The 17,657-nt window shown below is 34.2% G+C and overlaps 1 long non-coding RNA gene across 1 annotated transcript in view; it reads left to right on the forward strand.

Annotated features, from left to right (window-relative positions):
* LOC149088145 (uncharacterized) overlaps positions 1–12,884 on the forward strand; it is a 28,281-nt gene extending 15,397 nt beyond the window's left edge. Inside the window, exon 3 of the long non-coding RNA XR_016195364.1 lies at positions 12,092–12,884. This is a non-coding gene — a long non-coding RNA (uncharacterized LOC149088145). The remainder of the gene's footprint in view (positions 1–12,091) is intronic.
* The last annotated feature ends 4,773 nt before the right edge of the window (positions 12,885–17,657 follow it).

Consider the following 17,657-nt stretch of genomic DNA (forward strand, 5'->3'; position numbering starts at 1 on the left):
TATTTTTCTTTATCGAAATTTCTTAACACACACAAAACAATGAATATTTAATCTCTGACTTATTTATGCAATAAGCCCTTGTTCATGAGCCTTTTTTTGGAATTTTAGACAAAAGGACTTGCTATGACAAAGACTAATCCCGTGTTTTGTTATTTTGAAAAAAGGATTGCCCAGGATTTTTTCAGCTCTAGTAATTTGTGGCTTCAATTTCACTTGGGGGCCTATTGACGAGGTTTGCAAGATGAGAAAATTCCATTAACCTGAGATAAACCATTTGGGTGTAAATGTCAAAGTAGCTTTTTTTCTGTCAGGTTGGCCGCTTCCGCACACATTGAAGTGTTCAAATATGAAAAAAAAAGATGATAGCACCACTAGAACACCAAAAACGTTAAACTCGAACAGCATAAATGCGTGAAGGTCACACATATCAACAAATACCAGCTATAGCTTGTGTTGCACATACACTCGGAACACTCATTCCGACGTTTACAAATTCATTAGAAATTGCTCAGAAGAATACTCACGATTTGCGTTTTCGGTTTAGAAGCAATATTACATATTTCATTTGATATATATATATATCAAATGAAATACATAATACTACTTCTAAACCGACACACACACACGCACACACGCACGCACGCGGTGATTTTGACCAAGTCCCCGTACTCTGAATAATTTTTCTCAAAAAAATGCTTATCCGAATACAGCCAGCCAAATTTTTAGGCTATCTTAATGAGTTTCATTATACTGACACTGCTCAGACCACTGTAGCACCCGTTAGTACTATATTGACACTACTCTGACATATAGCACCCGTCCTAGAGGACGTATTCCATTGAAACTTGGTGTATACGATGTATGGTTCATGGGAAAATGGAAAATTCAATAAAAACGTGAAACTTTTTTACTTGGTGGTAGAAAATGTAAACTTTTTTTTTTACTTTGTAAATCTCTCCCCATGATCTCATTAAGATATCCTAAAAAATTTGCTGCATTCGGATAAGCAGTTTTTTTTCAGAAAAACTACTCACAGTACGGGAACTTTAATTATAAACCCCTGTATTGCATTCCTCTGAGTGGAATACATTTTTCCTCATATATAGAAAGTATATTCTTTTAACAATTATTGAATTAACTAATACGAACTTTTTTTTTGAGTTTCTGACATCGTATATAAATCCCGGACTTATCAGCAATGATGTAAGTGTTGAGAAAATATTTAATACCAAAATATTTTCTTTCAGAGTCTAGTTAACCTCACGGGTGATAAATAAACTAGGTTAAGCCATTCGAATCTTCTTTCCAATTCTTTTTCCTTTTTTCCTATTCTTAACGTGCTTAAAGAAAACTTGTGCGGTGTATCGAAAATCAATGAACAGAGACCAATTCTTGAAAGAAAGTTTGGTTTTATTTTGGTACTTTTGGGAAAAGATGGTAGCTTGCGTTTTCTGACGATAAGGCTAAATAAAATCGAAGAAAAAAATATATATATTTCCTCCTATCTTATCTAAATTGTTGAGTACTTTTCAGTAGAACATTAGTGCTGAATAACCTGATAAAATAAAAAGTATATATATATATATATATATACCACTGACGCTTTGATATTGAGTTCCAAAAGAAATTATTTAAGTAACATAAATTCAATCGAGTTTTCTATACTTTTTTCCCATTCATTTCTGTTAGTAAAGAGTTCACGAGATTCTTAGTAATGGTTTGACACAACAAGATCCAAATCGGTGATTAAATGGAGTAATTTGGTAAATATTCAAGAATATATATTTTTTTTCTATGATCGGATGCCAAGCTCTTCATTATCGTCTATATCTCGGTGTCTTTTGAAGTCATTTTGGACGGTGAATCGTTTGAAGCGAGGATGGAATATCTAAAAAATGAGACACATCATCATTACTTTCCATGCACCGCTCTATGCAATGTTTAAAAGAAGAACGATCAAATGGTTTTTTTTCTTTTTTTCAGGAGGAATGAAAAAAAAAATATATTATTTTTCCCTAAAGGGGAATTTTTACCTTAAAAGGAATAAAATGACGTACATTTTTGATAACATTGTACATTTTCTTTTGATAGTTAGATTGAATGAAACTTATTTAAACCGTTAGAATATTTCACCGAATTCTCAGCGGTTCCTCTTTTAATCATAACAACTTGCTACAAATTGATGCTTTAGAAATTAAAAACCATCAATGTTGTTAAAAACTGCTATTATGGGCTTATTGATGCACGAGTGAGACTTGGTTTTTGGTGGTAACATTTATTGGTGATGACCGTTCCACCACTTCAGATGCGCTGGGAAACAAAATGGTTTGGGTGTTTGGCTGTTACGGGATGTGATATATGCTCAGTAAGAGCTGCCATCTGTTATAGAAGTTCACTGGGAATGGGTAAATGCTATTTTCTTGTTGTAGGTCTTTCATTTGTGATACACAACGTTTTCTGAAGAATTCTTTGAGTTACATTTCAAAGAGTAGTGCCCGAATGTGTAACTTCAGAAACCATTCCAGTTCTCTACACTGTGGGAATGACTTCGTATCTATAAAGCCCGTATCGGATTCTTGCAGTCATACTATAATAATTTCTTTGAATCACATCATAACAAGTTCACCTTGAATAACAACAAAACCCGGTCTTTAAATTACATAAAAACGACATGTTTGAAATGTAACACATCGGGTATTTGAATTGTATCTCTGAAGAAATCGGACATACCCCGCTTTCCATCTTAGAGAGAGAGAAAGATATCGAAGCATTCCCGAAGGGTGGGTGTATCCGGAATTAATTAGTATTTGAATTAGACCAAAAGAAGATCTTTAAATTACACCAAACAAGATCTTTAAATTACACCAAACAAGATCTTTAAATTACACCAAACAAGATCTTTAAATTACACCAAACAAGATCTTTAAATTACACCAAACAAGATCTCTGAACACAATAAATATGAATGAATGAATGATTCAACGAATGCCTCATTCCAAGATCTTTGAATTTCATTAAAACAAGATCCCTGTTGTGAACTGCATAGGATATGTGAATCGTACCGGAAGATTTTTGAACTTCATCAAAACAATATGCTAAAATTGTAACAAAAGAAGGTCTTTGAGCTAAGATCAGAACAATATCGTTAAATTATATGGTATTAAGCATGATATTTAAATTACACCCCCAAAAGAAGATGTCTATATCGCAACAAAACAAGGTCTATTAAATGCACTTAAACATACTTAAATTACCGTGATAATTAATTAAAACGATATTAAAGTTATATGGAAAGAATTTTTTTGAACTGCACCAAAAATATCTTTGAACTCTTAAAACTATCTTTTAATTCTAAAAAACTATCTTTGAACTCTTAAAAAACATGATTGAGCTGCACAAAAAAAAAATTTTGAATTGCATCAGAACATGATACTGTGCTTGAAATATATCATAACAAGATCTCGAAACTACATCGAAGTTTTTTGGATCTTTCTATTTCTGGAAAATTTTTTCACAAACATTTTCATTACTTCAAAACAAGTTCTTTAATTTACACTGAAATATGATACTTGGATTACATCAAAAATTTAGATTCTATTAAAACAAAATGCTTTTGAGCTACACCATAGCCTAATTTTAATTTACATCAAAGCAATATCGTTGAGCTTAAACATGGGAAGCCAAATAAGATCTTTGAATTTCTCTGAAACAAGACCTTTATGTAGAGAGAACGATGTCACTCTCCGCTGTTCATACGAAGTACGAAAGCCTGGATAACCAAGCAGAGATCGAGATGTAGTTCGGGAAGGAAATTCGCATTCTTCTGTGGGGAATCCAACCACCAATCTCTCACTGTCCGGGCGAGTGTCTAACCATTGAACTACAGAGGACAGACATTTGCATTCCTTAGAGCATATGTATAAATGCTGAACGGGACTGCGCATGGACAGCCTAGCTCAGCTAATAGCTCTTACGACGTTAGCCCTCAGATGGCGACATATAGAGAGAAGCAATGCCACTCTCTGCTGTTCATTCGGAGTACGAAAGCCTGGATAACCAAGCAGAGATCGAGATGTAGTTCGGGAAGGAAATGCATATTCCTCCGTCGGGAGTCTAACCACCAATCTCTCACTGTCCGGGCACAAATTCGTCGGTAAATTTGTCAATATAGTGGACGAAGCTGAAACATAATCACACGTAAACTACAGGTTATAACAAGGTCATAATATCACACTACATGGAGAGAAAAATCACCAATCGTGGAAGAAGAAGGCCGAACATGGCATCCAATTGGATTGAATATTTCAGTTAATTTTCATGAAGTGGTAATCCACGCTAACGGTAAAAGCATACTTTCCTTTTGGGTGTTTGGCACGTAACTGAAAGTAAAAAACTGACAATTAACAAAAATTCAAAACGCTATAACTCCCTTAGTATTCGTATGATCCCAAAACGGAAAGCTACTTTCCATATTAGTTTTTCAAAATGAATCCCGTATATATTTATTGGGCGGTCGATAGTTACCACGCTATATATTGCTTCTTTAATAACATTGCTTATGAACTACTTAAAGAATTTAACACTTGGAGCAATTATAACTTCTTGAGGATTCCCGCTACTATCTACTGAAGACTACTAAAAGCAACCTACATCGAACATACTGTAATAAATAACAAAAGTCTCAAAATTTTAATACGTTAATTATTTCAAATATCTCAATTAAGAAACAAAGTATAACCGAGTCGTAGTCTCATCTGATTGAAATTAATTACTAACCATAATTATATTACTAAATTCAAAAATTTTTATTGACTATTATAAATTCAAAAAGAATTTCCGTCTTTTATTCGAAAGAATAAGGGAAAAAAAAAACTCTTAGGATCTGGTAAAATCAGAATATATTTTCCAAAAAAATGTCAAATAAAGTTAGGCAACTAAATTAAATTAGAAACAGAAATATCATTCATCAATTTACTTTCTCTTGAACCAAGTGTAACCTTAGAAATGCAATACAATGAAGAGAAGCGATGGAAAAAAAAAAAGATTACCCGTTCGGAGGAATTATTTAAAAGCAATGACAGCTTTAATGAATTTCAGTGGAACATAATTACCATTATTGGTTTGGATAGCTCGCAGTGACATTGCAATTCTAGAAGCTTCTAGAATAGTTTAATAAATAAATTACGCTCGCTTAAAGCTTTTAGAAAGACTGAAATAAAATTTAAAAATAATAACTTTGGGAGAACGACGCCGTATTTTCTGGACTTTTACTGCATTTTTCTCTACACTTCTCGCATCAGTGTTATTTCTTTTCCTGTGACTTTCTCTCAGTAATGAATTCATTACGGTTCTCTCTCTCTTTCCAACGACGGCTTAATGAGTAGAGCATTTCTATTCCTAAACGAAGAGGAAAGTAATAGAACACAAAAAGAAAAATCATATAATTGATGATATTGAACATCGTAATGAGCCGTTCTTACAACTAAATAAATATTGTTACACTGCTTGTTTTATTCCACCACCACTTTTTGGTAGTATCGATATTTAAGTTTGCACGTGAATGATGATCCATTTGCATATTCTCTCGTCCAGATATCGACTTATCTCGAGTACTTTTATGAATGACTCGGAAATTTAATTGGTCTGAATGATTTAATTTATTGGAATTCTTGAATGGGATTGAACGGTCAGAGTAAATTTCACACGCAGATGATAATTTAATAGGTATCTAATAATGTTTAATTGATGGTTAGTTCATAATCGGTAGGATTTGATTAAATAGTTTTCGATACGGATTCTGGGAATATTTTATTGTGAATGCAAGAAGATGTTGGTTAAGAAATACGTAATATTCAAGGGAAGGTGACCTGCTCAAGTTCTCTGGAACTGTGCCATAGGCCACTAAAGTGATCGCTGAATTTGCCGCGGGTCAATAATTGATCTGTAAATGGGGTCACTTGAAGGAATTTGAAATGTTTTGCGGTAAACTAAGTGATCTGAAACAGCACCAACGGTCATTTAAGTGATCTGAAAATTTGCCGCACGCAGGAAACTTTGCGGCACACCATCTGAAAGTTTCCCGCGGGTCATTCAAGTGACCTACAAATATAACACAACTCACTTGAGTGATGTGAAACGCTATCGTGGTTCACTCAACTTATCTGGAAATGTGCCACAGGTCTCCAAAAATGCCAAAAGTGATCTGCAAATGCACCACTGGCCGCTTTAGTGGTCTGGAACTGTGCTTCGGGTCATTCAAGTGATCTGTTATTATGACACGGGGCACTTGAGGGATGTGAAACTCTATCGTTGGTCACTCAAGTGATCTGGAAATCTGTCACAGGTCTCTTAAGTGCGCATCTATAAATGTGTTGCGGCCGGCAAAATTCCTACATATGTGAATGGATTTTCAAACTATTTACGTACTTATGGAAAATCCTGTAGGCGGGCTTTTGACATGCATTAATTCAATAGATATTTCATCGAGTAGAGGACTTTCTTAAATCGTGGAACATGTATGGTGGTAAGAACTAAAATAAAAAAAATAAAAGAATAAATAAATAAATATAAAACCCCCCATGGAAGAAAATTTTAACGCATTATTCTCAGTGCGCAAGTGTCCTTTCTGGATAACGTTTTTCCCGAATTTCCCTTAAAAATGTTTTTGTGTATAGTTAAGGGGGTTGGTGCACGCAAATTTTCCAAAAAACACATTTTCCAATTTTTCAATTTTTAAATACTATAAAATTTTCTGCGTATAACTGTGTTTAAGTTTTTGTTCTACCTGTATTAAAAATATTTTAATGTATTTTTACATTAACAGGCATTACACATGCTAATGCTTTTCACTAAAATGCGTTTTTCTCTAAAATATGTTTATTGTTAGATAAAGAACATTTTTTCGAACACCGCTCATTCAAATGTCATGAAACTTTGTATGCCTCTCACCACTGTAGTGTTACACACTTTAGCATGAGGATTATATATTGAAATTATTTTAAAAACTTTTATGGCACAAAATATGGGTACATTTCGATGATTTTTGAAAAGTTGCATGTTGTTGGAGTGGAGTTAAATTTCTATAAAAAAAAAAACAACCAACAATTGAAATCCTAAAAGCTCGTATTAAAGTATGTAACACTACTTAGTGTTGAGAGGCACACAAAGTTTCATGACATTTGAATAAGCGATGTTTGAAAAAATTTTCCTGTCTAACAATATCTAACAATCTTAGACTATCTAACATTAAACATAGTTTTGAGAAAAACGCATTTTAGTGAAAAACATTAGCATGTGTAATGCCTGCCAGCAGTTAATGTAAAAATACATTGAGCATATTGAAAAAAAACTTAAACACAGTTAGACGCAGAACATTTCATAGTATTTAAAAATAGGAAAATGTGTTTTTTGGAAAATTTGCGTGCACCAACCCTCCTTAAACTTTGGTAAGTTTTTTATCATTTCATTTTACGCTCAACATGTTCATTGTTAAACGTATTTACCTTTTGTGTGTGTATCTATTGGAGGAGTGTTTAAAAACCTAATATGGGAAGCAATGAAAGATACCAGTTCTCAGAAATTTCTTACCCTAATGCAACTTAATCGATCGGCACATATATATATTGTGCCAGTATATCGTTTCCAAACGATAAAGCCTTATCAGCCGACTCTTACAAGAGCGTCTTCGAGGAAATTTCGGGAGCTTTTGTGTCGAGTAAACAAGGTAGTTAATTTCACCGCATCAAAACTTTTGAAGACGACTTGAATAAGAGGAATGGGAGAAAGGAACGTAGAGACAATAGGAGCACACAACACCACACGCGCACATACACCACACGGCCTTTAAGGCGATCCAAGAAACTGATTTAGATCGATTCTGGAATCAGGCCAAAGGAACTTGAGGGGGAAGATCAAACTGCCCGAGAACAAAGAACAAGAAGATCGGGTCTCAATTTAGACTTCATGCTACGTTAACTCCCTCAGACCCTGGTTCTAGAATTATATACGATGTACGCCGCTTTCATTTGTTTATCCGTTCTAAAGTCTCTAGTTTGCATATTTATATATATATAAGCACTTTCTCTCTCTCCCTCCTGTCACTGCGTTTGGTTTATCCAGCATCTAAATGATGGTATATGGATCATTTTTCTGATATACAGATAATGGGAATGTCAGTACGAAATGACAGATGCATATTCACTATAGTGTTGATCTAGTAGTATGGATACTCATTGCTGATGTAATTTCAGATTAATTTGATTAATTGCATTTTTATCGGGATAGGTGTCCATAAATTAAACTATCAAACGAAGGATTTTTTTTTTCAAATATTTAGGAGAACGAATCGGCATTTTTACCGATGAGTTATTTTTCATATTATTTTATTCATCACTTTTTGTATCTAAAAAAATACAGAATATTCTCTGCTTCAAACATGAATATACATTGATGTGAAGTAATTTTTCTTTTCTAAATATTTTTTTTCTAACCACGTTAGATTACTAATGTGATAGCGTTCGATTGAGGAGGTCCGGGTTAGAATTTTGGTTCTGTTATAGATATGCTTATAACTAACGTGAAAGAGGGAGAGGGAGAGATAATTATTAAGAAAAAAGAAATGCATTTATCCAACTCAGAAATTATGGGTATCATTCTAATGACACCAGAGTCAAGTCCAAATGAAACCAAATTCAGAAAACAGACACTTCAACTGATCACTTAATTAATGAAAAAATAACAAAACATTGCCGATAGATAGCATTACTTCTCTAAAATAATTCTTCGGCTGTTTCATTAAATATATATCCATTCGATATCAAAGTCGGAAAATAAAAATGAGATACATTATTTGGAAAGTATAATGAGAAGTGTTAGAGAAACAGGACAATATTATATTTGAAGAAAAATAAATAAATATATATATATTTATTTATATTTATATATATATGGTTTTGTGTTTTGTGTGTGTGCGTGAGAGAGAGAGAGAGAGAGAGAGAGAGTGATGGAAAATTCAGAAAGGAAGAAAAAACGACGAATGAAATAAAATTATATAGTAATTTAATTTTATTATAAAATGTTATAAAAATACCACACGCGCTTACCACTGTCTCCAAAAGAACACTATGACGACACTTCTCTCACTTTAAATAGTAGAACAAGCCACTAAAAACTTAAAAAAAGGTATCACACAAATGAAGGGCAATGGATGGATATATGTACCGTTGCAGACCTGCTTATGCGATCGACTCGCACTGCGCGTTTAAAAGTAGTCTCGCCACTGATAGTAAACTCATATTTCGAAATATAGATGGCAGATGACTACACAATTACAAGCATTGTGCAGAAACGAACTTCACGTTAGGTTACCAACATGTGCACGAAAATTTCAACATCCACCAGTTAGGAGCTCGGTAGAGGAATATGGACGAGATACATGTGATGTTTAATTGTAGTAGCCGTTCTAAGACCACGCACACTGGGCCAAGAATTCAATGTGATAAAACAGTCCTTACTATGTGGTACACGCCACTGCGGTGGTCGAGTGGTTATAGTGACGGACTCGCGATGCGAGGATCCGGGTTCGAACCCCACAGTGGTGGTCGGCTGAAGTTGGTTTTCTGTGGTTCCCAACTTCAAGGCGCAAATGCGAGCCGATCTCCCCGTTAAAAAGTCTCGCCACAGAGAGCAACAGTCCTACAACGATAAATCATTCAATCATAACACTTCACTCATAGTTAGAAAAACTAGTGGTAGATGGCAGCACTACACATAACAAGCATTACAGAGAAACAACAAAAAACTTCACGTCAGGTTTCACTACACGTACACGCATATTCCCGCATGTACCGATTCCGTTGGGGGGGGGGGGTGTAGTAGCAGTAGGTAGGGCCTCCAAAAAATGGCTCGGGATCCATGATGTTCTTAAGTCAGCTACCTCGTTGGGCAATTTGCCTGTTGTGGCGTTGTATTTGTATTTGTATATTGCCCTGAAAAATATGAAAAAGACATGCCCTTTATATATCAATCAATTCAAAAACTTTAATTGCTAAATATTTCATATGGCTTTGGAAATTTAAAAAACAAAAAACTTATTTCATTTATGTACTCCATTCAATACATATATTCCGTGGTTCTCATCAGAAGATGACTGTATAAGTATTTTTTGTCAGCTATTTTTATTCTGTCAGACGCATTAAGCTTTTCTTTTTCATAAGGACATTTCTTTAGAACATACCTTGTATCTCTGAGGTTAAAGGAACCTATGCCATTTATTTTCTTTAAAATATAAAAAAATGAGAAGAGTAATTTTCCGAGCTTATGAGTAGTTTTGTGGCAGAGAATGAGGAGGATTTTTACGGCAATAGTCTTCAAACACTCACCGATACAACTGCAACATGAAGACATGGGAGGCAAGTACAAAGAAAAAATCCGAATGTAAAATGTTTTAGTTATTATCCTTTCCAAAATCTAATATGAAAAAATCATTGTAGCTCACCAACTATTTCTTGAATTTGATCCATTTCTTAGCTCAATGGTTCCAGACCTTTTTTTCCTTTCTGCACCCCCAAGGGCAATGAAACTTATGTTCCCGCACCCCCTAGGATAATTTGTTTTTTATCGGTTAGAAAATTCATTGTTTTTTTTTCTGTAATTGATTGCATTAATTTCTATGCATTTTTTTATTTATTGTTTACTGTCTTTTCGGCTAGTATTTAATTTTAGCTTCTTCATTTTTTTCGGAAATTAATTTAAAAAAGAAACTAAAAAAAAAAAGTTACTATTTTTTTTAACATTTGTGGAATTTTTGGAAACTATTCATTGAATAGTTCTTCACTTATTGATTCCAGCCGCTAAAATTATAATATATCTTCGACACTTGATGAATTTTTTTACTTTTTTCCTGAGTCATGCGTGCTCACGAGAGTATCAAATCTAAGCACAACATGCTAAAATTTTTTTCTGAACCGAGAAATGGGAAACAAATAATAACTTCGCTAATCGAAAAAGAAACTTTTACAACGCAAAATTCGTATCACACATTTCCAGAAGTCAGAAGATGAGGTGTCAAAATATTGGAATGATTCATATATTTTTTTTGGAATAGAAAAAATCAATTTTTATCATCATTTTAATTTTTCTGAATATTCATTCAACATGCGATTTTTTCACCAATCTCGTACCCCCCAAAAAATTCTCTCCCGCACCCGCGGTTGGGAACCACTGTTTTAGCTTACAGACTGTAAAAAGATTATAAAAATATCACACGCGCATACTAGTGACACTAATACAACACCATGAATGAGAAATCTCTCAATTAAAACATACGCAACTAAAATTTAAAATAAGCCACAAGAATACAGTATGCTTTGTGTGTTTATGTCTTCTGGTAAAAAAAAAGTATCAGGACGGTGACGTCACACAGCAGGTTCGAGACCATGGCCATTGAGCTAAAACTTCAAAGGGATGAAACGAAAAGACTTACTATATGAAAAATACACATACATAACCATATAACATATCAACATGAAAATATTAACAAAATATGATCTTCATCAATTCAGCAACTCTAGTTGCTAAACTTTTCATCTGGCTTTGAGGAAAAAAAATTCATTTATGTACTCCATTCAATATACATACCTGATAGTTCTCATCTGAGGATACTTATATAAGTATTTTTTGCCACCTATTTTTATTCTGTCAGACGCATTCAGCTTTTCTCTTTCATCACGGCATTTCTTTAGAACATACTTTGTGTCTTCGGGGCTAAAAAAAAACATACGGCATTTTCTTTAAAAAACCCAAAGAAAGAGGATTTCCTTATCAGTACTTTTGTGACACAGAATGAGACGCATGTTTACGGCAATAGTCTTCCAAGAGCAGCATTACCTTGAAGAACTATGAAGAAAAGTTCTTCTTAGCCTTCCCCACAATTCTAGGAACTTATTTCGAACAAAAGCGGTGAAAGCAAACATTGTGGGTGAAAGATATAATTAAGTATCGATCCAGAGTTCCTCTCTACACTCATCTTATATATACTTTTTTTTATTATTATTATTTTGTTTCTCTTATGGCTCTTTCTGTTCCTTTTTAGGAAGTGCGATACTAAATAGGACCCTCGAGCTGAAAAGTTGTGTAGAAAAGCAGTTTACACATTCCGGGTTATATACCGAAGGGAACTCATTCTGCGAGAAGAGATTGCTTTTTCTTCGAGAAGGGTCCACCCGAAGATATTTAAGTGCTACAGTGTATCAAAATTTCATCGTGATATTTGTTCAATATCGCCTTTGTTTGAAAGACAAACAATAATAGTGCCTTCACGGAAGAGAAAAAAATAAGACTTCAAGTTATGACTCCCATGAGATTGAGACGACTTTAATATTTCTTATTTTTCAAGTTACTAATGTGGCAAAAGTTCGAAACGCAATCGCTGGTAGAAGCGTGAATATAATCTCTGAAACAAGTTCATCTATTCAAACTAGGACAAATAACACAGTATTGTTATTGACACCGGTTGGCATATATTTGGTGTCTAATTCACAACCAAGATCACTGCAAATTCTTAGCTTAGCAGGGACTATTATATATATAGCAGCGCTTTCTCTATAAAAATGATCATTTCATTCACTTTATTTTGATTGTCTTTTTCACATTTCGATAGGTATTTTGAACTACCTTGAACGACGGATAGCGATCATATTGGACGCAATGGGAAAAAAAATCAACATAAAATTATTTTTCTTCACCGGAACATCTTAAAACAGTATCTATTCCGTCTCTTTGACTTATTTTTGCAATAAACGCTTGTTCATGCACCATTTTTTTTCAATTTTTTACAAAAGGATTCTTGCTATGACAAAAACTGATTGCGTGTTTTGCTACTTTAAAAAGAGGTTTGACATTGATTTATTGAGATCGTGTAATTCGTGGCTTCATTTCCACTTGGCAGTCCACTGACAAGGTTTGAAGTATAATACGCTCGGGGAAATTGCGAAGAAATTCCATGTGCGGAATGAAAAAATAACCGTGAATAGCTGCTGAATACTGAGCAATGCGAAATTTGTACGTAAGACAGCTTTTCGATGCCTATCACATTCTGCACTGAATGAATACATTTTATTGAAAACATAAAAACACCCCAATGCTTAGTAAAACACCCCAATCACCACTTTACTAGTAAAGTGATAAAATTTCATAATTTCTGGCAGAAATTTCCTTTGTCCACGATGTCAATTTTGTGTTGAATGGGACTCAATCTGATTTTTTTCCCTGCTTTTACCAACTGTAGAATTATTTTTTTGCTCAGTCGAAAGATGATGTGTGGTAAAATAATGACATATCATCCAGTAGGAACCCTGGGCTGGGATCTGCTGGTGAGGCCTCCGGCATCCCTCTATAGTGAATTTATAATTTGAAAAAACGAAGAATGACAAGAATCGTCGCTGTCCCCGGGCTGGATCATGAGTAAAATCGTGAAAAATGAAGATTATTTTCGTCGTGCGACATTGTACCAGCAATGGTAGTGAGAGTTCACAGATCCATAGAAACTATAAATGAATTGAATAATGTACGGTGACCAGTTTCTTCGAACGTGTGCCTTTGAATGGTACAAAATGGGTGCTGGAAAAGCAAACAAAGATATAGAACAATTTGAACATTCTCTCAATATTAATGTTCGTATAAGAAGACTGATCATTTCAGCATGTTTTGCAATCATATCAGTTAATTATCTCTGTAGCGGTCAAAATGACCTCAAACGTCGTTCTCGGTAGAACTTCATCATATAATTACACTAAAAGCCGGTTTTACCGACATGGTTTAAACTATGGTCACAATTTTTTGATAAGAGATCCACACGGATTGGTTAAATTCAGGTTTTTAACCAATCTATGATGATCTCTTATTCAAAAATTGTGACTACCGTTTAAACCATGTCGGTGAATACCGCCCCAAGAGAACTAGAAAAACATTATTTGAATTGAAGTTTGACCCACCCTGTTTATTGAATGATGAAAATACGGTTCACACAAAAACGTCACACTACGGTAAATTTTTGTGCAAGTGAGGTAAATGTTGTTTTTGCGGTAAATTTGAGGATTTGGCGGGAAAAAAGCTCCTGTTTTTTAGCAGGGAAAGCAAAACTAAATCAAGTGCATTGATTAGTTTATTTTCAAGTATAGACACACTGAAATAAATAAACAATATAGTATTCATTAAAATAATTTTGTAACTAATCAGCACATTCTTTAAAATGCGTCTTTCAATTCAAATGAATGTATCCTTATGCTAACGTTATATTGAAACGTTTATTCCAAAAGTTTCATCCAATAACGGACAGAATAATGAACCCGACTGTATGAATGGATCTATAGAATACCGTATAAATAACTATAATAACCAATATCACTCGAAGTGAAGCTCTGTGAAATTCGTCGAAATGAATCTCTTCAATTGGAAATATGATAATGACTTTCCTCTCTCGTCAAACACCGCCGTTAGACTATTGCAGCATTTGTATATGGCACAAACTTCATCAATAGAATGGGACAAATAATTTCACTAATTTCGTAACTTGCATGATTGGCTTTACTGAAGCGGATTATTGCGATACGTTTTGGGAGTCACCAAGAGGGGTTGTTTCAAAGTTGGGCGTTCCCGTTTATTATTTATTGCTTGAGTACAGAACGTGTATTTATCTCTTGGTGATGATGATTATGATGATGATTATAGTGATGAAATTATTGTGATGAAATTATAGTGATGAATTCTGAATGTAAATTGGGATAGATTTTTTTTTCAACCTGTTATATAACGGGTCAAACAATAGGAATTCGAATTTAAATCATGTTGTTAAATGAATGGTAATAATATATAATTACTGTTGCATTATTAAAATGACATATTGAAGTTTATGCAGAAGATATCTGAACTGTTATATATTTGTTACGAAAAATGTGGTAATCCGTTATTACGCATAATCGCCGATCGTCTCGGCAAGTTTGGTAAACTCATCACTTTTCCAAGAGATTATGCATGATATACCGAAGTGTTGTTGGTAAATCTAATAAATGCTGAAAAATTTATCACTTACAACTCCTCCAAGCCAGATCAGACCATAACCCGTCGGTCTGTCTCAAGAAAGAGATATAAGCAAGTGGTCGAAGAAGACCGGGGCAATGCTGGGAATATGACTTTTATCGTGTATTATGCATACAGTGGAACCTAACGGACACTTTCCTGATCCTCGGTCCCGTGAATAGGTTTTGGAAATACATACGTTCAATGTATTTCCCTTCCCGTTAGGGGGCAGTCTCAATAGTAGACAGAAAAATCAGGCAACATTTTTATTCCAAACTAATTTATTAATTTTTTAGTCATAAATCGAGAAATTATCATATTCAACTAAAATTATGTTTAATCCCAAAATTAAGTATGATGATATTAATATAATTATTTACTAAATTAACTGAACGTAACTATCGTCCCATGATGGTGAATTCGAATAGTAATGTTGTTGATACGTGTAGGGAAAGCCACGTACAGTAAAACTTCGATTAACCGTCACAGTCCGGACCAGGGCTGTGAGGGATAAACGAATAGACGGATAACAGAAATCCCCCTTAATACATATGTACAGTAACGTGATTTCACTGTGGCCTTGAAGCGAAAATGAAAATAGAATCCTTTAAAAGGGAATAGTTCATACATATTGTATTATTATACACGAAACGATCAATATAAACTTAAAGTCAGCCCAGAAATGGCGACATTGAAAATAGCGTCCTGTGTATGTTGTATCTCTTCCGAAATTTTCTGACAGCTTTCATCAGATGAAAGCTCGATAAGTCGAGTTGTATTCGCTGAGAGAAAAAGGCATGTTATTTTGTCACCATCACGTGTGACTTCACAAGAGGGAGTATGTCGCGGAGCATTGTGCATTAAAAAAATTGCTTGTTAAAAGCATTGCCATATGCATAAAAGTCACTATGAGATCTTTATGTACCAAAACAGAACACTTCAAGTAACGAAAGTTACGCTGGGGAAGTTCATTTGCTGACTAAAGTTTTTGAAACATTAATGGCCGTTCGAGTAAGACCAGATTTAGGGCTCCAAATATAAACAAATTAGCCTTGTTGAAAAACCAGCTTTTTTTTTTTCGAAAGTTGAGGCATTCTAGTGTGTGCTTTTCCCTACCCCCGGCTCTCCGCAAGTCCCTCAAAGTGGACCCTGTGTTCGAGATTACCTTGTAGTTGTTTCATGAACTACTGATAAAGGGGATAAAGGACTAAAACACCAAGATTAAATTTCATGTGTATGTAAAATCGATGTGCAGTAGTTCTGTTGTGAAGAAAAGCTAACTAACAGTTGCTCTGATTAGAATGAATTAAAAATTACTAGTATAAATCAAAGTCTATCAGTACCTCTTACCACAATAAGTCAAGTAATAAGAGATCAAAAAAGGTAAAAAATTGCTATTATTTTTTCTTTTTGCAACGTCATAATTTTTCGATAGCGCCGGTGATTGTGCACGATTATGCTAATCCAGAAGGGTGCACAATCTTCTTCCCTCGGACCGAATGTGGTCAGTCGAGCGTTGGCCCGTGAAAGTTGTTCCGGTTGAAAACTATCAATTCACACAACACGATAAATACTTGAGCTGACCATATTTCTTTCATAAAAATACGTGATATTGTTGTCCAAGGAAAGTAAAGTTGTCAATTGCAGCCGATAAAAATTGTCAAACGCAAGTAAAGTTGCCAGTTACGGTCAAAGCGAGTAAAGCGTTAAATTACAGCCGAAAAAGAGAAGAGTAGTTAAAAGTTACTATCAAATCAAAGTTCATTTTATTCATATATTCATTATATTCATTACATTTGTTAATCAGAGTTCAGACTCTGACCCACAAGTACAACCATCTAGCTAATAAATCTTATCACGACGACTGGGACTGATTTATCATGGTTACTAGTACTAAATGACGATTATGCATAATAACCTACAAATGTGATGCATTTAGTACGATTTGTCTAATTTATTAAAGACGCTTGGGTATTATGCATAATCGTCAGTAAAGATGGTAATTTCGGGAAAATTTATCAAACTTATCAAAACTGTCGGTTATCATGCATAACGACCGAATTTATCACATTTACCGTAAACACATCCACTTCATGAAATAGTAAAAACCAGGTAAATTGAAAGCAACTACATCCAATTTTTTAGCTTCTACATGTGAATAAACTCACTCAAATAAATAAACGAAAACCTTTACACTTAAAATCATCTTATGCAATAGGAAGTCAAGGCATGTCACAACACATGAAGAAATTATCGCATAACTGAATTTTACAAACCCCTGATGAGGCCGAAAAAATTCTTCAGGGGTTTTCATCTTTTTAGGTATTGAAGGCCAAAAAGTCATACTGCAGTATCTAGATTCTTAAAGTAATATTTCAACGAGGGGTCCCAATGGGGCTCAAGACTGATTCAAACGGGGGAAGGGCCTCTATATTATTGGATAAATTTATCTATTCTGATATTACTTTTTTATATTTAACTTGAAGCCCATTAATTCTGAAATTATTGTTGTTAAATGAGTAAAGTCTGGAATTATTTTTAAAACTAAATTTCATTTTCATAATTTCTATTTATTTCAATAA

This window comes from Pholcus phalangioides, unplaced genomic scaffold (genome assembly GCF_987345545.1).
Source record: "Pholcus phalangioides strain wild (caught in Gottingen) unplaced genomic scaffold, Ppha-v1.0 ptg000003l_1, whole genome shotgun sequence".
NCBI classification, from domain to species: domain Eukaryota; kingdom Metazoa; phylum Arthropoda; class Arachnida; order Araneae; family Pholcidae; genus Pholcus; species Pholcus phalangioides.